The 25,478-nt window shown below is 35.5% G+C and overlaps 1 pseudogene; it reads left to right on the plus strand.

Moving 5' to 3' along the window:
• The first annotated feature begins 1,706 nt into the window (after positions 1 to 1,706).
• Positions 1,707 to 14,163, plus strand: LOC142235761 (putative serine hydrolase; annotated as a pseudogene).
• The last annotated feature ends 11,315 nt before the right edge of the window (positions 14,164 to 25,478 follow it).

Genomic DNA, 25,478 nt, shown 5'->3' on the forward strand with positions numbered 1-25,478 from the left:
AACCAGTACACTTCACGAAGATAAATTTAAAGTTTTTACCTATGAAGACTAGATCGGATTCTGGATTTATAAGAACCATTTTTGTTTGAGTTTTAGGGGAATCATTAACATCTCTTGTAAGTGTGCAAGAAAATTATAAAATAACGTCTTGATTTGAAATCTTAAATCTGTAGATTTTCACCCGAGAAATAAAATCTGAAAATTTTAAATAGAGTTTCAAGCAATTTTCATGATCAGTGCGCCTTCTATACTCTCAAGAAGTGAAATCGGTCTATATGGAGGCATTACCAAATGGACCGATGAAAACTTAATCCGATACACGTTTTTGTGAGCCTTAAATACCAGAATATTTACAATTTCAGGCAAATCGGAAAAAACTACGGTTTCTACAAACCTAAGGGGGTAAATTGGGAGATCGTTCTTATGGGGGCTATACTAAAATACCGATCGATACTCACCATTTTTGGCACACCTCTTTATGGTCCTAAAATACCTCTAGATTTCCAATCTCAGGCAAATTGGATAAAAACTACGGTTTCTATAAGCCCAAGAAGTAAAATCGGGAGATCGGTCTATATGGGGGCTATACCAAAACATGGACCGATACTCACTATTTTTGGCACACCACTTTATCGTCCTAAAATACCTCTAGATTTCCAATCTCAGGCAAATTGGATAAAAACTACGGTTTCTATAAGCCCAAGACCCCAAATCGGGAGGTCGGTTTATATGGGGACTATATCAAAACCTTGACCGCTATAGCCCATCTTCGAACTTGACCTGCCTCCATACAAAAGACGAGTTTGTGCAAAATTTCAGCACGATTGCTTCATTATTGAAGACTGTAGCGTGATTACAACAGACAGACAGACAGACGGACAGACGGACATCGTTATATCGTCTTAGAATTTCTCCCTGATCAAGAATATATATACTTTATATAGTCGGAAATCGATATTTCGATGTGTTACAAACGGAATGACAAACTTATTATACCCCCGTCACCATTCTATGGTGGTGGGTATAAAAAGAATCAATACCACCTTCATAACAATCAAATGCTATATATACACTTGCGTTTCTTAAGTTTTTGAAAGTCTAATCCGAATTTACTGTTCAAATGGAAAAATGCACCAAAAGACGAAAATGCCAGAAAACACCAATTTGGTGCTTTTTTTTTTTGAAAAGGCACTAAAAAGGCAATTTGGTGCTTTTTGGAAATCAAAACGCACTAAATTTGATGCTAAAAACACCAAATTGGCATCACTGGTTCATGCTCTACTCATTTCTCTATATACTCTTAATACTCTTTGTCTCTACTCTTGTATACTCTTGTATCAACAAAACTAAATGCGGTTATCGAAAACATTGTGGGGTATATACGCGTATATACAGATCGTTTCTCTTGAACATGACTCTGATGTATGTATGGATATGCTACGCGTTACACACATTTCTCTATTCTAGTCTCTTACAACTCTTTGTAGGCTGTTGCTAGTATTAACAAAACTAAATCGGCTTATCGAAAAAATATGGTTGGGTACACATTTTCAGTTTTGTTCTCTTTAGTTAGATTAATTTGTACAGTGAATGAACGGGCCATTGCTACACCTGCTGTGGAAAAAGTACATCGTAAAAATAATAAAACTGTTTTGATAGTAATACTATATTCTAAATAAAATAAAATTATATGTGTTTGTTATGAAATGGATACTGAACCTCTTGAGGTAAGAAACAAATGTCTACCCTAAAAAAACAAAACAAGTTTTTATTTTCGTTATACGTATGTACGATACAGAAGAGCATTTTCAGTTAACAGCTTGAATGGCATTCAGTCTTAAAGACTGTTTACGATTGGCAAAATGTTTTTTCTTTCGCGCTGTATGAAAGGTATTGAAGCAAGGTGATTTGTATCAATGCATTGATTGTTATAAACTTTGGACACCATAATTTCATCGTTGATTTTTTCGAAACAGAAATTACCATTTCCAAACACAAGTTACTCAAAGGTGGGAGGTTAAATTATTTGAAAAATACCCCGATTTGGTGTTAAACATTGCTCTGGTAAACGAGCACTACTATGGTTCTGTTTCTAAATTCTCGTTGCTGATCGCATACAAACATTTTTAGACGGTGATTTATATGCCGATTAAGTACTAATCGGAGGATGAAAAACGGGCGATAAGAACGTTAAAAATAATCCCATGAAGCAACAAAACTAAGGTGCAATTCTATGAGATCTCCAAAAAAACTTCAATTCATTAGTATCATATCCGAGTATTAATTTCTGATCCTATAACGAAAATGTCTGTAATCTTACACAGAAAAAATTATTGTTTTGAGCACAAAAATTTCTTGTCCTTAAAAACGAATGAAAATTTTGCTTAGCATGGAAGACGCATTTCTACACCCCAAAACAAAAGTAAACCCATCGGAGAGGAATATGTACACTCAAAAAAAGTTTACTTGGATCCAAAGATTTTGACCTTCCCTTAAGAATTTTGGTATTGAGTCCGAGACATAGATGCGGTTTCTTTAAAATAAAGACATTTTTTAAGGACCTCCCTGGCTTTAAATCTAGGATCAATAAAATTAAAATTGGATACAATCTCATTTTATTTTCATTTTGCGATATATTAATGAAGGTATTTATGTACAAACAAATTCCAATTTCAAAATCTAAATTATGCCAGGTACTTCAAAGTAAAAACAGTTTTCTTAATGCTAAAAAAACTTTAAACCAAAGATGCAAATCCTTAAAATAAGTCTTAGCCTATATTTGAAGCGTTTTTATCTTAAATTTAAAAATTCAATATGTCACTTGAGTTTCAGTGTCAGTCTTTATTTTAAAGAAAATTTGTTTTATTTCAAAGATCTACAACTTCAGCAGAGAGACGGAAAATTACAGGATTTGTGTCCTAAATTTAATGAAAATAATTTTTGATGGAAGGATTGTAAACTTTCTTTTAATTAAAATGTCATTGCTTTAAAGAATTTTGTCCTTAGCATTGCGTAAATTTTGAGTCCTAACATTTAAGTTGCATAATCTTCCATATTAGGTCAATATTTTTTTTCAGTGTAGGTTAAATTTAGAACGGTTTAATTTTGCTGTATTACAAACGTCGGTATCACGATGATAACGTAAACAAGTATATACAGCAGTAAGTTCGGCCGGGCCGAATTTTAATCAAATGTTTCCTGTGAAAATTTCAGGGGGGTTTGATGACAAGCAGATCAGTTCAATCAGTACACTTCCCGAAGATCAATTTAGAGATTTTACCTATGAAGACTAGATCAGATTCTGGATTTATAAGAACCATATTTGTTTGAGTTTTAGAGGAATCATAAACATCGTTTGCAAGTGTGAAAGAAAACGATGGAATAACGCACATGGACCGATATTCATCATTTTCGGCACACCTCTTTATGGAGCTAAAATACTTCTAGAATTAAAATGTCATGCAAATTTTATAAAAACTATGGTTTCTTAAAGCCCAAGCCCAACTACGGTTTCTAGAAGCCCAAAAAGTAATATCGGGAGATCGGTCTGTCGGATGGCTATATAAAAACATGGACCTATACTCACCATTTTCTGCATACCTTTTTATGGCCGTAAAATACATCTAGATTTCCAATTTGAGGCAAGTTGGATGAAAACTACGGTTTCTATAAGCCCAAGAAGTAAAATCCGGAGATCGGTCTATATGGGGGCTATATAAAAACATTGTCCAATACTCACCATTTTCAGAAAACCTCTTTAGGGTTCTAAAATACCCCTAGATTTCCAATTTCAGGCGAATTGGATAGAAACTACGGTTTCTATAAGACTAAGACCCCAAATGGGGAAGTCGGTTTATATGGGGACTATATCAAAACCTGGACCGATATAGTCCATCTTCGAACTTGACCTGCCTGCAGACAAAAGACGAGTTTGTGCAAAATTTCAGCACGATTGCTTCATTATTGAAGACTGTAGCGTGATTACAGCGACAGACAGTCAGACAGACAGACATGGTTATATCTCCCTGATTAAGAATATATATATTTTAGCTGATATTTCGATATTTCAATGTGTTACAAACGGAATGACAAAGTTTGTCATACCCTTGTCACCATTCTATGGTGGGGGTATAAAAATGGACGCTCGTTAAAAATAACCCATGAAGCAATAAAACTAAGGTGCAACACTACCAGATCTCCAAGAAAAGTTCAAACCATTAGTGTCATATACGAGTATTAATTTCTGATCATATAAAGAAAATGTCCGGAAACTTTCACAGAAAAAATTATTGTCTTGAGCACAATAATTTCTTGTCCTTAAAACACGAAAGCGAATTTTGCTTAGCATGAAAGGCGCTTTCTACACCCCAAAACAAAAATAAACTCACCAGAGAGTAATACTTAGGTTAAATTTAGAAATGTTTAATTTTGCTGTATTACAAACGCCGGTATCACGATAATAACGTAAAACAAGTATATACGGCCGTAAGTTCGGCCATGCCGAAGCTTATGTACCCTCCACCATGGATTGCGTAGAAACTTCAACTGAAGACTGTCATCCACAATCGAATTACTTGGGTTGCGGTAACACTTGTCGATGACAAGGTATCTTAAAACTTCCTAACACCGTAATATATACCACATAGCCCATACGTGGTATATATTAAACTAAAAGAGGCCGGTTAAATACGTATAAAATTTTGACAACATTTTCTATAGAAGTAAAATTTAGAAAAAAATTTCTATAGAAATAAAATTTGGAAAAAATTTTCTATAGAAATAAAATTTTAACAAAATTTTCTATAGAAATAAAATTTTGACAAAATTTTCTATAGAAATGAAATTTTGACAAAATTTTCTATAGAAATAAAATTTTGACAAAAGTTTCTATAGAAGTAAAATTTTGACAAAAATTTTCTATAGAAATAACATTTTGACAATGTTTTCTATAAAAATAAAATTTTGTTAGATTATTTTTGGCTAGAGTGGCAACCATGATTATATATAACTATATATAACTATAGACCGATATGGACCAATTTTGGCATGGTTATTAGCGGCCTTATACTAACACCACGTTGCAACTTTCAACCGGATCGGATGAATTTTGCTCCTCCAAGACGCTCCGGAGATCAAATCTGGGGATCGGTTTATATAGGGGCTATATATAATTATGAACCGATATGGACCAATTCTTGCGTGTTTGTTAGAGACCATATTCTAACACCATGTTCCAAATTTCAAACGGATCGGATGAATTTTGCTCCTCCAAGAGGCTCCGGAGGACAAATGTGGGGATCGATTTATATGGGGGCTATATATAATTATGGACCGATATGGACCAATTCTTGCATGGTTTTTAGAGACCATATACTAACACCACGTACCAAATTTCAACCGGATCGGATGAATTTTGCTCCTCTAAGAGGCTCCGGAAGTCAAATCTGGGGATCGGTTTATATGGGGGCTATATATAATTATGGGCCGATGTGGACCAGTTTTTGGATGGTTGTTAGATACCTTATACTAACACCATGTACCAAATTCCAGCCGGATCGGACGAAACTTTCTTCTCTTAGAGGCTCTGCAAGCCAAATCTGGGGATCGGTTTATATAGGGGCTATATATAATTATGAACCGACATGGACCAATTCTTGCGTGTTTGTTAGAGACCATATTCTAACACCATGTTCCAAATTTCAAACGGATCGGATGAATTTTGCTCCTCCAAGAGGCTCCGGAGGACAAATGTGAGGATCGATTTATATAGGGGCTATATATAATTATGGACCGATATGGACCAATTCTTGCATGGTCATTAGAGAACATATACCAACACCATGTACCAAATTTCAGCCGGATCGGATGAAATTTGGTTCTCTTAAAGGCTCCGCAAGCCAAATCGGGGATCGGTTTATATAGGGGCTATATGTAATTATGGACCGATATGGACCAATTTCTGCATGGTTGTTGGACACCATATACTAACACCATGTACAAAATTTCAGCCGGATCGGATGAAATGTGCATCTCCTAGAGCAATCGCAAGCCAAATTTGAGGGTCCGTTTATATGGGGGCTATACCTAAAATTTGACCGATATGGCCCATTTGCAATTCCATCTGACCTACATCAACAACAACTACTTGTGACAAGTTTCAAGTCGATAGCTTGTTTCGTTCGGAAGTTAGCGTGATTTCAACAGACGGACGGACGGACATGCTCAGATCGACTCAGAATTTCACCACGACCCAGAATATATATACTTTAAGGTGAGTATTAAGTTCGAGTTTAGCCGCTAAAATCGCTAAAGTGAAAACTAAATCAGTAAGAACAAGTAAGGAAAGTCTAAAGTCGGGCGGGGCCGACTATATTATACCCTGCACCACTTTGTAGATCCAAATTTTCGATACCATATCAAATCCGTCAAATGTGTTGGGGGTTATATATAAAGGTTTGTCCCAAATACATACATTTAAATATCACTCGATCTGGACAGAATTTGATAGACTTCTACAAAACCCATAGACTCAAAATGCACTAGGGTGGAACACAATGTTAGTAAAAAACCAGTAAGGAAAGTCTAAAGTCGGGCGGGGCCGACTATATTATACCCTGCACCACTTTGTAGATCTAAATTTTCGATACCATATCACATCCGTCAAATGTGTTGGGGGCTATATATAAAGGTTTGTCCCAAATACATACATTTAAATATCACTCGATCTGGACAGAATTTGATAGACTCTACAAAATCTATAGACTTAGAATTTAAGTCGGCTAATGCACTAGGGTGGAACACAATGTTAGTAAAAAACCAGTAAGGAAAGTCTAAAGTCGGGCGGGGCCGACTATATTATACCCTGCACCACTTTGTAGATCTAAATTTTCGATACCATATCACATCCGTCAAATGTGTTGGGGGCTATATATAAAGGTTTGTCCCATATACATACATTTAAATATCACTCGATCTGGACAGAATTTGATAGACTCTACAAAATCTATAGACTTAAAATTTAAGTAGGCTAATGCACTAGGGTGGAACACAATGTTAGTAAAAAAATATGGGAAACATATAAATCTGAAGCAATTTTAAGGAAATTTCGCAAAAGTTTATTTATGATTTATCGCTCGATATATATGTATAAGAAGTTTAAGAAAATTAGGGTCATTTTTTCAACTATTCGACTAAGCAGTGGCGATTTTACAAGGAAAATGTTGGTATTTTGAGAATTTTTATCGAAATCAGAAAAACATATATATGGGAGCTATATCTAAATCTGAACCAATTCCAATCAAATTTGGCACGCATAGCAACAATGCTAATTCTACTCCCTGTGCAAAATTTCAACTAAATCGGAGCAAAAAATTAGCCTCTGTGGTCATATGAGTGTAAATCGGGCGAAAGCTATATATGGGAGCTATATCCAAATCTGAACCGATTTCCACCAAATTTGACACGCATAGCTATAATGCGAATTCTACTCCCTGTGCAAAATTTCATCTAAATCGGAGCAAAAAATTAGCCTCTGTGGACAAAGGAGTGTAAATCGGGCGAAAGCTATATATGGGAGCTATATCTAAATCTGAACCGATTTGGATGATATTTTGCAAGTTTTTCGAGACTCATAAAATATTGAGATGTACGGAATTTGAGGAAGATCGGTTGATATACACGCCAATTATGACCAGATCGGTGAAAAATATATATGGCAGCTATATCTAAATCTGAACCGATTTTTTCCAAAATCAATAGGGATCGTCTTTGAGCCGAAACAGGACCCCAAACCAATTTTAAGACAATCGGACTAAAACTGCGAGCTGTACTTTGCACACAAAAATACATCAACAGACAGACAGACAGACGGACAGACAGAGAGACAGACAGACAGACAGACAGACAGACGGACATCGCTAAATCGACTCAGAATTTAATTCTAAGACGATCGGTATACTAAACGATGGGTCTCAGACTTTTCCTTCTTGGCGTTACATACAAATGAACAAACTTATTATACCCTGTACCACAGTAGTGGTGAAGGGTATAAAAATATGGGAAACATTTAAATCTGAAGCAATTTTAAGGAAACTTTAAGGAACAATTTAATTATTATATATTGCTCGATATATATGTATTAGAAGTTTAGTAAAATTGGAGTAATTTTTACAACTTTTCGACTAAGCAGTGGCGATTTTACAAGGAAAATGTTGGTATTTTGACCATTTTTGTTGAAAGCAGAAAAATATATATATGGGAACTATATGTAAATCTGAACCGATTTCAACGAAATTTGGCACGTATAGCTACAATGCTAATTGTACTCCCTGTGCAAAATTTCAACTAAATCGGAGTTAAAAATTGGCCTCTGTGGTCATATGAGTGTAAATCGGGCGAAAGCTATATATGGGAGCTATATCTAAATCTGAACCGATTTCAACCAAATTTGGCACGTATAGCTACAATGCTAATTATACTCCCTGTGCAAAATTTCAACTAAATCGGAGCAAAAAATTGTCCTCTGTGGTCATTTGAGTGTAAATCGGGCGAAAGCTATATATGGGAGCTATATCTAAATCTGAACCGATTTCAACCAAATTTGGCACGTATAGCTACAATGCTAATTCTACTCCCTGTGCAAAATTTCAACAAAATCGGAGCAAAAAATTGGCCTCTGTGGGCAAATGAGTGTAAATCGGGCGAAAGCTATATATGGGAGCTATATCTAAATCTGAACCGATTTGGCTGATATTTCGCAAGTTTTTCGAGACTCATAAAATATTCGTATGTACGGAATTTTAGGAAGATCGGTTGATATACACGCCAATAATGACCAGATCGGTGAAAAATATATATGGCAGCTATATCTAAATCTGAACTGATTTTTTCCAAAATCAATAGGGACCGTCTTTGAGCCGAAACAGGACCCTATACCAAATTTTAGGACAATTGGACTAAAACTGCGAGCTCTCCTTTGCACACAAAAATACATCAACAGAGAGACAGACGGACAGACAGACAGACAGACAGACAGACAGACAGACAGACAGACAGACAGACAGACAGACAGACAGACAGACAGACGGACAGACAGACAGACAGACAGACGGACATCGCTAAATCGACTCAGAATTTAATTCTAAGACGATCGGTATACTAAACGATGGGTCTCAGACTTTTCCTTCTTGGCGTTACATACAAATGCACAAACTTATTATACCCTGTACCACAGTAGTGGTGAAGGGTATAAAAATATGGGAAACATTTAAATCTGAAGCAATTTTAAGGAAACTTTAAGGAACAATTTAATTATTATATATCGCTCGATATATATGTATTAGAAGTTTAGTAAAATTGGAGTAATTTTTACAACTTTTCGACTAAGCAGTGGCGATTTTATAAGGAAAATGTTGGTATTTTGACCATTTTTGTCGAAATCAGAAAAATATATATATGGGAACTATATGTAAATCTGAACCGATTTCAACCAAATTTGGCACGTATAGCTACAATGCTAATTATACTCCCTGTGCAAAATTTCAACTAAATCGGAGCAAAAAATTGTCCTCTGTGGTCATTTGAGTGTAAATCGGGCGAAAGCTATATATGGGAGCTATATCTAAATCTGAACCGATTTCAACCAAATTTGGCACGTATAGCTACAATGCTAATTCTACTCCCTGTGCAAAATTTCAACAAAATCGGAGCAAAAAATAGGCCTCTGTGGGCAAATGAGTGTAAATCGGGCGAAAGCTATATACGGGAGCTATATCTAAATCTGAACCGATTTGGCTGATATTTCGCAAGTTTTTCGAGACTCATAAAATATTCGGATGTACGGAATTTTAGGAAGATCGGTTGATATACACGCCAATAATGACCAGATCGGTGAAAAATATATATGGCAGCTATATCTAAATCTGAACCGATTTTTTCCAAAATCAATAGGGATCGTCTTTGAGCCGAAACAGGACCCCATACCAAATTTTAGGACAATCGGACTAAAACTGCGAGCTGTACTTTGCACACAAAAATACATCAACAGACAGACAGACGGACAGACAGACAGACAGACAGACAGACAGACAGACGGACATCGCTAAATCGACTCAGAATTTAATTCTAAGACGATCGGTATACTAAACGATGGGTCTCAGACTTTTCCTTCTTGGCGTTACATACAAATGCAGAAACTTATTATACCCTGTACCACAGTAGTGGTGAAGGGTATAAAAAGGCATAATATTATACAAATTTGTTGCAAATTTTATTATAACTTGATGGGGAATGGCTCAAAGCAAATTTTCACAAAGTTTGTATTCCTTAAAATGGATTATTAAAGAGAAGTAATCGTGAAAAAATGACGATTTTAGCGGCTAAACTCGAACTTAATACCTACCTTTATGGGGTCTTAGAGCAATATTTCGATGTATTACAAACGGAATGACAAGGTTAATATACCCTTATCCTATGGTGGAGGGTATAAAAAAGGTAAATATTTTTAGACAAACTCAAGATAATTTATTAGACATAATTAATGTTTATTTCACTTATTAAAGAAAATTGCGTTGTTCGCAAAAACTAATTGGAGTTCGAAATCGCACAAATGTTATTAGCACCACACGAAGTTTAAGATGGGGCATTTTTTTTTAATTTACACTGAAAAAACAACAGAGAATCCACTAGGAAAGAAAGTTTTAGTTAATTTTAGAAAAATTTAACTAAACTGTATTAGAAACATAGATGTCACGCCGATTTCACAAAAACAGTAAATAATTTTCGACAAGTTCAAGAAAATTTATTAGACAAAATTATTATTTTTCGCTTTTTATAGAAAATTTTGTAGTTTGAAGGAAAAATTGGAGTTCAAAATTGCAAACATGTCTTTACTGCCATACGAAGTTCAAGGTTGGCGCATTATTATGTGCTAAATTTACAAATTGTAAGAAATTCTTAACTACTTTGTGGGAGACACGAATTTAGTCAGTCTTTATGCTTCATTTGTATATAATTCTGTTTTAGTTAATGCAACTAACGTACGCTAAATATTATTAAAGTCATGGAAACTTTAAAAACATTAGAATTCCATGAACTAAAATAGAATTAAATCGGCTTTAGTGAAATATAGGGTTCACTTTTTTGTTTTGAGTGTACAAATTTTATGAAATTCTGAACTATTTTTTGGAAAATACTAATTAAGTAAAACGTTAGGCTTCATTTGTTGAAAATTTTATTAAAGCGAAGGAAACTTTTACATATTTACTAAGCCATAATACTATTCATGAACTAAAATAAAGTGAAATTGACTTTCGTGTCCTGATGGGTTCAGTGTTTTTTTTTTTTTTTTTTCAGTGTATGATACAGTATGTTATAGTGAACGTGTTTTGTATCAATAGTTGGGAGATTCGATGTCAAAATTGGAAAATACTATTGATTTAAAATCAATTTGTGGTTCTCGTTCTACCCAATTGTTGTACCATTTGTAAGAGACGGAGTATCAGACATTTGCAACTAAAGTTGTTTGTTTTCTTAAAAGGGTGATTCTTAAAAAGCTCTGTTTGTGCATTAGACACTGATCTATAAATAGGTCTGCTGGGTGCATAATTTTGTGCTGATGACCGCAAAAAAAAAAAAAAATCTTCCTCCTAAACGAAGGTTTAGAAAATAACTCAACGTTTGGAAAAAATTATTGGCTTTTCGAGATAAACGTTGGACCATTGTCTTCTTAATTGAATGTTAGAAAACAAATATATACGACCTTAAGTTCGACCAGGCCCTATCTAATGTACCCTCTACCAAGGATTGCGTAGAAACTTCTGCTAAAGTTTGCAAACCACAGTCGAATTATTTGGGTTGTGGTAACACTTGCCAACATCGCATATGTTAGATAAAAAAGGCGGATTAAGTACCTATACAAAGGCGGATTAAATACCTATACAATACAATTCGGTTTATAGAGGGCAATAATTACGTACCGATATGAATAAATTTTTGCGCGGTAATTAGAGAGCCAAAAGTGAAATATGGGTTCGGTCCATATCGGCTCATTATTATATATATATATATATATATATATATATATATATATATATATATATATATATATATATATATATATATATATATATATATATATATATATATATATATATATATATATATATATATATATATATATATATATATATATATATATAATATATATATATATATATATATATATATATATATATATATATATATATATATATATATATATATATATATATATATATATATATATATATATATATATATATATATATATATATATATATATATATATATATATATATATATATATATATATATATATATATATATATATATATATATATATATATATATATATATATATATATATATATATATATATATATATATATATATCGAAATTGCTTCTATATAAAGCATATGAATTTTTGATCAGGAGATATTCCAGGACTAACCGTCGATGTTTATCTGTTTGCCTGTAGTAATCACGTTTAGGTTCGGTGAAGTGTTTATGCTGTCCATTCAACACAGGTGAACTTCTCTGAGTACAGCCCTATTTTATGTTTAGCTCAATGAACGGCGTGAAACCACTTAGAGAATCTTTGAAACACTCAGAAATGTCACCAACCATCAAGAGGTTAACGTTCACAAAGAATATGGCGTGTATTGGTCAATGTTTCAGTGTAGCCCACATATAGACCGATCTCCCCGTTTGACTTCTTGGTTTTACTTTAAATTGGATATATATTGGAGCCCAATATGGCGCGTATGGTGTAGACAATTTTACAAACATATTTATATTTTATTTATTAATGCTGGATATGGTTTTTGGGCAAATTATTTTAGAAACTTAGCTTTTAAATAGTTTGGGTAGCTGAAAACAATTTTTTTTTTTGGCAGAAAATAAAATAATTGTAATCGAAATGTATTTTGACTAATTTTCGGATAGATTTCTATCTAGGTGAGCCAACATAATCGGTGGTGGCAAAGTCGGTATAAAATTAGTCGGCGATGGCTCAAATAAGCCTAGGGTACCCAGGTTTCCGCTATTTGACATTTTCATGGAAACACAAATCATCTCAAACATTTTTGTATTTCTGTTTTTACTAAAGTACTATATTTTAATAATTATTTTGATTACATATATTTTGTATTTGTTCCAGTGTAAAGAATTCACGATTGATGTTCCTTGGGGCGTTTTAGCCTGCCAGTGGTATGGAAATCGTAATGTACGTCCATTCTAGCTGTACATGGCTGGCTGGATAATTCCGGAACATGGAAACCTCTGGTGCCATTTCTACCACGTCATATTGGCCTTTTATGTGTGGATTTTCCAGGACATGGGCGCTCTTCGAAATTACCCAAGGGTATCATAAACCATATGGGCGATTATATGCTTATCATTAGGAAAATTGTGAAAACTTTTAATTGGAATAAAGTTTCATTGCTGGGCCATTCTTTGGGTGGTATTTTAGTCAGTGTGTACGCCTCGATGTATCCTGAGACCATTGACATGATGATTATGTTGGATATTGTAAAGATGGTCAATCGATCACCAGAGTTTCAATTAAAAGCTTATAGGAATACCATTGAAAAACAATTTATTGAAGATGAACGCCTCGATTCCTCCACTGAACCCCCCTGCTATACATTCGATGAAATGGTTGATGTAATTCATCGAGGATCTGGAAAATCGGTCAATAAAGAAAACTGCAAATATTTAATGGAACGCAATTGTAGAAGATCAACAAAAGATCCCAATAAATTGTATTTTTCCCGGGATCCTCGTGTCAAATACTATGTAGAGTACACCGATCAACATGATTACATTGAGGATTTTACTAAGTCCATAAGGAATTTAAATTTTTTACTTATAAGATCTACAAATACCATATATATTGATCAAGGATCTTTGGATTTGATTGAAGTTTTTAAAAAGCAAAATCCAAATTTTGAAGTATATCTGGTCGAAGGTACCCATCATGTTCACATGAACAGTCCCCAAGCGGTAGCGAATATTATGACACCGTTCATATGTAAATATCGTCCACCAGAGGATGCGTATAATAATTCAGACCATGGGCTACTAAATAGTAAATTGTAAAAATAAATTGGTATATTGTTAGTAAATTTTTTTCTTATTTCATTTATTTTCTTGCAATGCTTCAGGTAGAGTAATTTAAATTTATAACAAGTATAAACGGCCGTAAGTTCGGCCAGGCCGAATCTTATGTACCCTCCACCATGGATTGCGTAGAAACTTCTACGAAAGACTGTCATCCACAATCGAATTACTTGGGTTGTGGTATCTTAAATCGTTTTCTAAATGGTGAGTTATTCCATACGTGGTATATATTAGACAAAAAAGGTATGTGTAGGTAAGTCTACAAATAATTACTTATTAAATATGGGGCTCGCTTATATGGGGGCTATATACAATTATGAACTTGATATGGACCAATTTTTGTGTGATTGGGGATCGATTTATCTGAGGGCTATATATAACTATAGACCGATATGGACCTAGTTAGGCATGGTTGTTAACGGGCATATACTAGCACAATGTACCAAATTTCAACTGACTGGGAGGAAATTTGCTCCTCCAAGAGGCTCCAAAACCAAATCTCGGGATCGGTTTATATGGGGGCTATATATGATTATGGACTGATATGGACCACTTTTGGCATGGCTGTTAAATATCATATACTACCACCACGTACAAAATTTCAACCAGATCGGATGAATTTTGCTTCTCCAAAAGGCACCGGAGGTCAAATCTGGGGATCGGTTTATATGGGTGCTATATATAATTATGGACTGATATGAACCAATTCCTGCATGGTTGTTGGATACCATATACTAACATCACGTACCAAATTTCAACCGAATCGGATGAATTTTGCTCTTCCAAGGGGCTCCGGAGGTCAAATCTGGGGATCGGTTTATATGGGGGCTATATATAATTATGGACCGATGTGGAGCAATTTTTGCATGGTGGTTAGAGACGATATACTAACACCATGTACCACATTTCAGCCGGATCGGATGAAATTTGCTTCTCTTAGAGGCCTCGCAAGCTAAATCGGGGGATCGGTTTATATGGGGGCTATATATAATTATGGACCGATGTGGACCAATTTTTGCATGGTTGATAGAGACCATATACTAACACCATGAACCGGATCGGATGAAGTTTGCTTCTCTTAGAGGCCTCGCAAGCCAAATCGGGGGATCGGTTTATATGGGGGCTATATATAGTTATGGACCGATGTGGACCAATTTTTGCACGATTGTTAGAGACCACATACTAACACCATGTACCAAATTTCAGCCGGATTGGATGAAATTTGCTTCTCTTAGAGGCCTCACAAGCCAAATCGGGGGATCGGTTTATATGGGGGCTATATATAATTATGGACCGATGTGGACCAATTTTTGCATGGTTGTTAGAGACGATATACTAACACCATGTACCAAATTTGAGCTGGATCGGATGAAATTTGCCTCTCTTAGAGGCCTCGCAAGCCAATTTTGGGGGTCCGTTTATATGGGGGCTATACGTAAAAGTGGACCGATATGGGCCATTTGCAATACCATCCGACCTACATCAATAACAACTACTTGTGCCAAGTTTCAAGTCGATAGCTTGTTTCGTTCGGAAGTTAGCGTGATTTCAACAGACGGACGGACGGACGGACATGCTCAGATCGACTCAGAATTTCACCACGACCCAGAATATATATACTTTATGGGGTCTTAGGGCAATATTTCGATGTGTTACAAACGGAATGACAAAGTTAATATACCCCCCATCCTATGGTGGAGGGTATAAAAATTTAGGAGTTGTATAGAAATCGTGCTACACAGAAAAATCATTTAACTTTGTTTTATCGTTTGGAGGCAATTTTCTTGTTTTAATTAAACTAATTAAAAAAAAACAAGTATACACGGCCGTAAGTTCGGCCAGGCCGAAGCTTATGTACCCTCCATCATGGATTGCGTAGAAACTTCATCTAAACACTGCCATCCACAATCGAATTACTTAAGTTGCGGTAACGCTTGCCGATGGCAAGGTATCTTAAAACCTCCTAACACCATCTTCTAAATTGTATGTAAGTCCATACGTGGTATATATTAAATCAATCAAGTATATACGGCTGTAAGTTCGGCCAGGCCGAAGCTTATGTACTTCGTCTAAACACTGCCATCCACAATCGAATTACTTAAGATGCGGTAACGCTTGCCGATGGCAAGGTATCTTAAAACCTCCTAACACCATTTTCTAAATTGTATGTAAGTCCATAAGTGGTATATATTAAATCAAAAAAGATCGATCCAATACGTATATAATCCAGTTTGACAAAGTAGACCTTAAATTTTGACAGAAATAAAATTTTAACAAAATTTTCTATAGAGAAAAAATTTTCACAAAATTTTCTATAGAAATAAAAATTTTGACAAAATTTTCTATAGAAAGAAAATTTTGACAAAGATTTCTACAGCAATAAAATTTTAACAAAATTTTCTATAGAAATAAACTTTTGACAACACCATCTTCTAAATTGTATGTAAGTCCATAAGTGGTATATATTAAATCAAAAAAGATCGATCCAATACGTATATAATCCAGTTTGACAAAGTAGACCTTAAATTTCTACAGAAATAAAATTTTAACAAAATTTTCTATAGAGAAAAAATTTTCACAAAATTTTCTATAGAAATAAAAATTTTGACAAAATTTTCTATAGAAAGAAAATTTTGACAAAGATTTCTACAGCAATAAAATTTTAACAAAATTTTCTATAGAAATAAACTTTTGACAAATTTTTCTATAGAAATAAAATCTTGGTCGATTATTTTTGGCTCGAGTGGCAACTATGAATTATGATAGCAATAAAATTTGTACAAAATTTTCTATAGAAATAAAATTTTGACAATGATAAAAATTTTATTATGAACCGAATAAAATTTTAACAAAATTTTCTCTAGAAATAAAATTTTGACAAAATTTTCTATCGAAAAAAAAATTTGGTAGATTATTTTTGGCTCTAGTGGCAACCATGATTATGAACCGATATGGACCAATTTTTGTGTGATTGGACCAATTTTGGTATGGTTGTTAGCGACCATATACTTACACCACGTTCTTAATTTGAACCGGATCGGATGAATTTTGCTCCTCCAAGAGGCTCCGCAAGTCAAATCTGGAGAATGTTTTATATGGGGGCTATATATAATTATGGACCGATATGGACCAATTCTGGCACGTTGTTAAAGTTCATATACTAACACCATGTCCAAATTACAACCGGATTGGATGAATTTGCTTCTCTTGGAGACTTCGCAAGCCAAATCTGGGGATCGGTTTATATGGGGGCTGTATATAATTATGAACCGATGTGGACCAATTTTTGCATGGTTGTTAGAGACCATATACCAACATCATGTACCAAATTTCAGCCGGATCGGATGAAATTTGCTTCTCTTTGAGGCTCCGCAAGCTAAATCTGGGGATCGGTTTATATGGGGGCTATATAAATTTATGGACCGATGTGGACCAATTTTTGCATGGTTGTTAGAGACCATATGCTTACACCATGTACCAAATTTCAGCCGGATCGGATGAAATTTGCTTCTCTTTTAGGCTCCGCAAGCCAAATCTGGAGATCGGTTTATATGGGGGCTATACATAATTATGGACCGATGTGGACCAATTTTTGCACGGTTGTTAGAGACCATATGCTTACACCATATACCAAATTTCAGCCGGATCGGATGAAAAAATGCTTCTGTTAGAGGCTCCACAAGCCAAATCTGAGGGTCCCTTTATATGGGGGCTATACGTAAAAGTGGACCGATATGGCCCATTTTCAATACCATCCGACCTACATCGATAACAACTACTTGTGCCAAGTTTCATGTCGATAGCTTGTTTCGTTCGGAAGTTAGCGTGATTTCAACAGACGGACGGACGGACGGACATGCTTAGATCGACTCAGAATTTCACCACGACCCAGAATAATATATACTTTATGGGGTCTTAGAGCAATATTTCGATGTGTTACAAACGGAATGACAAAGTTAATATACCCCCATCCTATGATGGAGGGTATAAAAACAGTATATACGCCCGTAAGTTCGGCCAGGCCGAATCTTATGTACCCTCCACCATGGATTGTATAGAAACTTGTACTAACGACTGTCATCCACAATCTTCATACTTGGCTTGCGGTAACACTTGCCGATGGCAAGGCATCTTAAAACTTCTTAACCATATCGGATGAATTTTACTCATCCATGAGGCTCCGGAGGTCAAATCTGGGGATCTGTTTATATGGGGGCTATTTATAATTATGGGCTGATGTGAACCAATTTTTGCGTGGTTATTAGAGACCACATACAAACCAAAATGTACCCGATGTTCAGCCCGATCGGATGAAATTTGCTTCTCTTAGAGGCTCCGTAAGCCAAATCGGGGGATCGGTTTATATGGGGGCTATATATAATTAAAGACCGATGTGGACCAATTTTTGCATAGTTGTTAGAGACCATATACTTACACCAAATTTCAGCCGGATGGGATGAAATTTGGTTCTCTTAGAGGCTCCGGTTTATATGGGGTTTATATGGGGGCTATACGTAAAAGTGGCCCGATCTGGCCCATTTGCAATACCATCCGACCTACATCAATAACAACTACTTATGCCAAGTCCCCAAGCGTGATTCCAACAGACGGACGGACATGCTTAGATCGACTCAGAATTTCACCACAACCCTGTATATATACTCTTACTGGGGTCTTAGACCAATATTTCGATGTTCCTATGGTGGAGGTATAAAAAAATGGAGGCAAATTCGCTTCAATTCATTTTTACAACATCACAGCAAAACATAATTATAAAAATTGGAAGCACTAGAACTATAGTGTCCATACTGTAGGCACTACTATTCTGCGCAAAAGTTTCGGCGCAGAATTCAGCGATATTTCTTTTAAACATGTAAGTCAAGAATGTTCACCTTTTATATCGACCGAAGAACGTAATAGTGTTTTGATTGAGAGTCCATAAAAGTATGGAGGTGCTGAAATGAACGCAACTAAGTTGCACTAGAGTAGGCGTGTGCTTCCTCCTTCGCTTACCAAGTAGGACTTCTGTAAGTAAGAATTGTTGGTGTTTTTTATTACAACTTTATACGAAACAAGTATATACAGCAGTAAGTTCGACCGGACCGAATCTTAAATACCCACCACCATGAATCAAATATAATAGTTTACTTAGACAAGCAAAGTTTTCTTTTGATACAAATTTTAGAGACAATCGTCGAATCGTTTATCAAAAGTTCGGATTAGTTTTCTCTAAACGAAAATACTTTATACGATTATCTAAAATTTCATTCCGGAGGAAAATATTTTTTCTTTGGGTGTACCCTCAAGAAGTGAATTCGGTCTATATCAATGCCTTTTCAAATGGACCGGTAACATAAATCTAAAAATTCCAGTATATTTAAATTGTTGTGCAAATCGGATAAAAACTACGGTTTCTAGAAGCCCAAGGAGTTAAATCTGGAGATCGGTCTGAAACATGGTCGACACACACCATATTCGGCTGACCTATTTGTGGTCAGCCGGATTCCACAAGTCCTAGAAATAAATTCGGGAGTTAGGTCTAAATGGGGGCTATACCAAAACATGGACCACCTCTTAATGTTCCTCAAATACCTCTAGAATTCCACTTTCAGACGAATTGGGTGAAAACTACGAATTCTAGAAGCCCAAGAAGTAAAATCGGGAGATCAATCTATATAGGGCTATACCACGACATGGACCGATACGGATCATTTTCGACACACTCTTTATGGTCCTAAGATACCTCTAGATTTCTAATTTCCGGCAAATTGGATTAAAACTACGGACTTTTAAAGCCCAAGAAATAAAGTCGGGAGATCGGTCTATATGGGGGCTATACCAAAACATGGCACCATTTGCGACACACCTATCTGTGATCTTAAAATACCTCTAGATTTCCAATTTCAAGCAATCCGGTAAGAAAATATAGTCTCTAGAAGCCCAAGAAGTAAAATCGGCAGATCGGTCTATATGGGGGTTATACCAAAAAATGGACCGATACACCTCAATTTCGGCACAGCTATTTGTGATCTTAAAATACCTCTAGATTTCGAATTTCAAGCAATTCGGCTAGAAAATATAGTCTCTAGACGCCCAAGAAGCAAATTCGGGAGATCGGTCTATATGAGGGCTATACCAAAACATGGACCGATACGGACCAGTTTCGACACACCTCTTTATGGTTCCAAATACCTCTAGATTTCCAATTTCAAGCAAATCGAATAGAAAATACAGTTTCTAGAGGCTCAAGAAGCAAAATCGGGAGATCGGTCTATATGGGGGCTATACCAAAACATGGACCGATAGGCACCATGTCCGTCTGTATGATCTAGTCTTCATAGGTAAAATCGTACTGGTTGAACTGATCTGATTGGGAAAATATGTCATCAAACCCCCCTGAAATTTTCAAAGGAAACTATTATCTTTGATTCATGGTGGTGGGTATTTAAAATACGGCCCGGCCGAACTTACTACTGTATGTACTTGTTATACCCTCCATCATAGGATGGGGGTATATTAACTTTGTCATTCCGTTTGTAACACATCGAAATATTGCTCTAAGACCCCATAAAGTATATATATTCTGGGTCGTGGTGAAATTCTGAGTCGATCTAAGCATGTCCGTCCGTCCGTTCGTCCGTCCGTCCGTCCGTCCGTCTGTTGAAATCACGCTAACTTCCGAACGAAAACAAGCTATCGACATGAAACTTGGCACAAGTAGTTGTTATCGATGTAGGTCGGATGGTATTGAAAATGGGCCATATCGGTCCACTTTTACGTATAGCCCCCATATAAAGGGACCCTCAGATTTGGCTTGTGGAGCCTCTAACAGAAGCATTTTTCATCCGATCCGGCTGAAATTTGGTATATGGTGTAAGCATATGGTCTCTAACAACCGTGCAAAAATTGGTCCACATCGGTCCATAATTATGTATAGCCCCCATATAAACCGATCTCCAGATTTGGCTTGCGGAGCCTAAAAGAGAAGCAAATTTCATCCGATCCGGCTGAAATTTGGTACATGGTGTAAGCATATGGTCTCTAACAACCATGCAAAAATTGGTCCATATCGGTCCATAAATTTATATAGCCCCCATATAAACCGATCCCCAGATTTAGCTTGCGGAGCCTCAAAGAGAAGCAAATTTCATCCGATCCGGCTGAAATTTGGTACATGATGTTGGTATATGATCTCTAACAACCATGCAAAATTGGTCCACATCGGTTCATAATTATATACAGCCCCCATATAAACCGATCCCCAGATTTGGCTTGCGAAGTCTCCAAGAGAAGCAAATTTCATCCAATCCGGTTGTAATTTGGAACATGGGTTAGTATATGATCTTTAACAACCGTGCCAGAATTGGTCCATATCGGTCCATAATTATATATAGCCCCCATATAAAACATTCTCCAGATTTGACTTGCGGAGCCTCTTGGAGGAGCAAAATTCATCCGATCCGGTTCAAATTAAGAACGTGGTGTAAGTATATGGTCGCTAACAACCATACCAAAATTGGTCCAATCACACAAAAATTGGTCCATATCGGTTCATAATCATGGTTGCCACTAGAGCCAAAAATAATCTACCAAATTTTTTTTTCGATAGAAAATTTTGTCAAAATTTTATTTCTAGAGAAAATTTTGTTAAAATTTTATTCGGTTCATAATAAAATTTTTATCATTGTCAAAATTTTATTTCTATAGAAAATTTTGTAAAAATTTTATTGCTATCATAATTCATAGTTGCCACTCGAGCCAAAAATAATCGACCAAGATTTTATTTCTATAGAAAAATTTGTCAAAAGTTTATTTCTATAGAAAATTTTGTTAAAATTTTATTGCTGTAGAAATCTTTGTCAAAATTTTCTTTCTATAGAAAATTTTGTCAAAATTTTTATTTCTATAGAAAATTTTGTGAAAATTTTTTCTCTATAGAAAATTTTGTTAAAATTTTATTTCTGTCAAAATTTAAGGTCTACTTTGTCAAACTGGATTATATACGTATTGGATCGATCTTTTTTGATTTAATATATACCACTATGGACTTACATACAATTTAGAAGATGGTGTTAGGAGGTTATAAGATACCTTGCCATCGGCAAGCGTTACCGCATCTTAAGTAATTCGATTGTGGATGGCAGTGTTTAGACGAAGTACATAAGCTTCGGCCTGGCCGAACTTACAGCCGTATATACTTGATTGATTTAATATATACCACGTATGGACTTACATACAATTTAGAAGATGGTGTTAGGAGGTTTTAAGATACCTTGCCATCGGCAAGCGTTACCGCAACTTAAGTAATTCGATTGTGGATGGCAGTGTTTAGATGAAGTTTCTACGCAATCCATGATGGAGGGTACATAAGCTTCGGCCTGGCCGAACTTACGGCCGTATATACTTGTTTTATTTTTGTATTCCTTTGCTTGTATGCATATATGTATGCAGTACATCATAGGACATGGAGAATTGCAAACATCCTTAAAGTATTCAATAGACATACCATTATTGTTACAGTTCAACGTATATGGCCTTCAGGGGAAAAAACTATTGAATTATCAAAAGTTTATGAAAGATATTTATCGGAAGTATATTAGTACTTATAAATAACGAAGTTGTAAATTTACACTGAACAAAATATTGTCTCGAGGCCTTAAAATACGAATGCGTTTTTTGCTTAGCATAGAAGACGCATTTCTGATAGAAAGTTTTTTCCTTGCCCGAAAGACAATGAACTTTTCTACAAAGTAGTTTTTTCCTTATAATTAAGTGATTCAAATTAAAAATGGGTATCTTAAAATGAACGAAAATTTTGTTTGGATAAGGTCACCTTGACTTTAATAATTGTGAGAAAATCTTCAAATTAAAGAAATTGTCTTCAAATTTGTTGTCTTTTTGCATCTTGACAACAAAGCAAAACAGCGTTTAAAAATAGGAAACGTTTTTCCTATTAGTGCCAATTTTTGGGTGTATAAATATAACTTTAATTGTATATGTTTCCAATTTTAAATGTTTTAATAATTTAGCTTGCACCAACAAGGGTAACGTTACTACTTCCTTAAAAAGGAGAACTTACTCATAATAAAAGATATTGAATATATACAAAATTTTATTTCTATAAAAATTTTTGTCAAATTTAATTTCTATAGAAAATTTTTGTCAAAATTTTAGTTCTATAGAACAAATTGCCAAATTTTATTTCTATAGAAAATTTTCTCAAAATTTTATGTCCATAGAATTTTTTCTCAAAATTTTATATCTATAGAAAATTTCTCATTTCTTTTTTCATTTCTTTTTTTATTTCTATTGAAAACTTTCTCAAAACTTTATTTCTATAGAAAATTTTACTTCTATAGAAAATTTTCGCAAAATGTTATTTCTATAGAAAATTTCGTTAAAATTGTATTTCTATAGAAATTTTTGTCAAAATTTTATTTTTATAGAATTATTTTTTTCAATTTTTTTATACCCTCCACCATAAGATGGGGATATATTAACTTTGTAATTCCGTTTGTAACACATCGAAATATTGCTCTAAGACCCCATAAAGTATATATATTCTGGGTCGTGGTGAAATTCTGAGTCGATCTGAGCATGTCCGTCCGTCTGCCTGTTGAAATCACGCTTACTTCCGAACGAAACAAGCTATCGACTTGAAACTTGGCACAAGTAGTTGTTATTGATGTAGGTCGAATGGTATTGCAAATGGGCCATATCGGTCTACTTTTACGTATAGCCCCCATATAAACGGACACCCAAATTTGGCTTGCGAATCCTATAAGAGAAGCAAATTTCATCCGATCCGGCTGAAATTTGGTACATGGTGTTAATATGTGGTCTCTAATAACCATGAAAAAATTGGTTCACATCGGTCCATAATTATATATAGCCCCCATATAAACCGATCCCCCGATTTGGCTTTCGGAGCCTCTAAGAGAAACAAATTTCATCCGATCCGGTACGTGGTGTTAGTATATGGTCTCTAACAATTATGCAAAAAGTGGTCCACATCGGTCAATAAAGGGTGATACGGTCAAAATTTGGTCAATATAAACTTGACGTACTTCTTTCAATTTTGCATTTAAAAAACACTCCTCATTTTGAAGGTGTGTGTGTTTAGAATGTTGCTCCTATTTTGATTTTGGAATTCCCTCTTCAGTTGTCAAAATGCCGTCCAAGAAAGAAGAGCAGCGTATCAAAATTTTGCTCGCGCATCGCGAAAATCCGAGCTACTCGCACGCAAAGCTGGAAAAATCGCTAAAAGTTGCCAAATCAACCGTTACAAATGTAATTAAAGCGTTTGGGAAACGTTTGTCGACAGCCAGGAAGTCTGGATCGGGGGGAAATCGAAAACCGGAAGCCGCTGAGACGACAAAGAGAGTTGCCGGTAGTTTCAAGCGAAACCCTAACCTCTCTCTCCGAGATGCCGCAAATAAGCTGGGTGTATCGTCTACAACCGTGCATCGAGTCAAAAAAACGAGCCGGACTATCGACTTACAAGAAGGTAGTGACTCCAAATCGCGATGATAAACAAAATACGACGGCCAAAACGCGATCCCGGAGGCTGTACACGACGATGCTGACGAAGTTTGACTGCGTGGTAATGGACGACGAAACCTACGTCAAAGCCGACTACAAGCAGCTTCCGGGACAGGAGTTTTATACGGCAAAAGGAAGGGGAAAGGTAGCAGATATTTTCAAGCACATAAAACTGTCAAAGTTCGCAAAGAAATATCTGGTTTGGCAAGCCATCTGTACCTGTGGCTTGAAAAGCAGCATTTTCATAGCTTCCGGGACTGTCAACCAAGAAATTTACGTGAAAGAGTGTTTGAATAAACGTCTGCTGCCTTTCCTGAAGAAACACGGTTGTTCCGTACTGTTTTGGCCGGATTTGGCATCTTGCCATTACGGTGAAAAGGCCATGGAGTGGTACGCCGCCAACAACGTGCAGGTGGTTCCCAAGGACAAGAACCCTCCCAACACGCCAGAGATCCGCCCAATTGAGAAATACTGGCCTATTGTCAAGCGGAACCTAAAGAAGACAAAAAAAACTGTTAAGGACGAGCAGCACTTCACGGCAAACTGGCTTTCTGCGGCGAAGAAGGTGGACAAGGTGGCAGGTGTCAAGCGTGAGGCCCAGCAATTCGGATTTGGAAAAGCGAAAGCCTAACTGAATATTTTTCCTGAATTTTATACTAATTGAACTTGAAAAAGAAATTTAATTTGATTTTTTAAATAAACGATATCACCGATTTACACGCGTTTTTCCTTGACCAAATTTTGACCGTATCACCCTTTAATTATATATAGCCCCCAT

This window comes from Haematobia irritans, chromosome 4, assembly GCF_050003625.1.
Source record: "Haematobia irritans isolate KBUSLIRL chromosome 4, ASM5000362v1, whole genome shotgun sequence".
NCBI lineage: Eukaryota > Metazoa > Arthropoda > Insecta > Diptera > Muscidae > Haematobia > Haematobia irritans.